The sequence below is a fragment of the Sinocyclocheilus rhinocerous genome, unplaced genomic scaffold, assembly GCF_001515625.1.
Source record: "Sinocyclocheilus rhinocerous isolate Xijiao unplaced genomic scaffold, SAMN03320098_v1.1 C36719848, whole genome shotgun sequence".
NCBI lineage: Eukaryota > Metazoa > Chordata > Actinopteri > Cypriniformes > Cyprinidae > Sinocyclocheilus > Sinocyclocheilus rhinocerous.
Genome location: NW_015785279.1, coordinates 1 through 1,598, shown reverse-complemented (window position 1 = coordinate 1,598; position 1,598 = coordinate 1). Strand labels below are relative to the sequence as shown.

Genomic DNA, 1,598 nt, shown 5'->3' with positions numbered 1-1,598 from the left:
GTGCGAGGGCCCGTTCATCGCTGCTTGCAGCTTTAATTTAATTTTTGCAATTTGGCAACCACACGCGTGCGCTCGGAGTTTAGCTATCTTTCATGCGAGATATTCTGCCTAAATGAAAGCGTTTTATAATATTTTTTGTTTGTCTTACCTGTATTCATAATGTAGACAGAGAAAGTGTATATCCAAGTCTTTGATATTAATTTATATAATAGATACCTGCGTATGAGTCGACATTCTATTGATTTGTGCTTATTGGTGAAAAGTGCAATACTTTTAACGAAATGTAAAAATGCATTTCTCAAATGAAAACAATCATTGTGATTATAATTGAGATTTTTTTTAATTTTTTTTATAATTTTAACCATTATACAGCATGATGAAAATGTGCTTTTAGTGTCATTGACTGAAACTAGACTAAACAAAAGCAAAGACAAGGTTGACTAAATATGACAATTAAAAAGTATATTTGACACAGGACTAAGACTAAATTAACACTACTTTGAAAAAAAAATATGCATCACAGTTTTGACTGTTTTCAACATTTAAAATAATAACTTTTTCTTAAGCACCAAATCAGCATATTACAAAGATTTCTGAAGGATGCGACACTGAAGACCGGAACCTTTATTTTTAAAAGTGTATGACCATTCACATAAGCTTCACCCAGTTGGTAGAAAACACAAAGCAGTGTACAGTTAACACAAGCTAATCAAACTCACCTGGTGTATCTGCCTTCACACAAGGATGTGACGATCAACTACTTGCCGTGGTGTTCGAAGGGAATGCTATTCTGGGGTGAAGAGAGAGAACATTACAGCCTTCCACCCCCACAACACACTACTCACACCAACCCATAAATCATACAGTGCCTACTGTCCATCATATTGAAAGAATATATGCTGCTGAAATATCTTTTCCCAGAAACACAAACGTTAGGCCAGCAGCTTCCTAGAAAAGGCTTTTCAACGACCTAATAAGCAGATTAAATTTTAAGCTCAAATGTCACCAGTCAGAAACTCTAACAGAGATCATGAGAATCAAAAGGTCAATTACTGCAAACAATAAAAGATGTACTAACATTTCATCAGGTATTTATTTTTGTGAACAATTTTTATGTGTAGAAATAAGAATTCCTAGTGTAACCATTCAAAGCCAGAGGCACTAAACTTTTTTCTGCCAGAGTAAAATCTCTTTTATCAGTAAGTAAGCATCAAAACAGATCATTCAGATACCGACTGGCTACTTTTGTAATAGGGTTTATTATTGCTCTGCTGAAGGCTTGGATGAGCAGGGTCTGCCTTATACCTGTGATGTGGACATGCGGGAAGTGTCTTGACGCCCCGTCAGGTCCGAGGACGACACGTTCACTGGGGCGCCACGATGAAGCCGCATGCTGACCTTACGTTCGCGCTCCATGCCAGTGACCGGTCTCGGTGAGGATGTGTTCGCTGTGAGATGAGATGACTCCTTACAGTGTTTCAAGTACTTGGGAAGTGGCAGAGGCAAGTGAAAGACTGTTTACCTGTGTGAGAGGTGGGTGTGAGGGGGGTGGAAGGAGCTCCGTCCTGTGTGGGGCGGGGTCTGCCTGAGGCTGCTGG

General features: G+C 39.2%; 1 long non-coding RNA gene across 1 annotated transcript; it reads right to left on the bottom strand.

Moving 5' to 3' along the window:
• Positions 1-695: 695 nt before the first annotated feature.
• On the bottom strand, positions 696-1,598 carry LOC107736471 (uncharacterized). The gene is made up of 3 exons (XR_001639675.1): positions 1,523-1,598; positions 1,306-1,448; positions 696-790 (listed from the first exon to the last, which is right to left on the bottom strand). It is a non-coding gene; the product is annotated as an uncharacterized LOC107736471 (long non-coding RNA).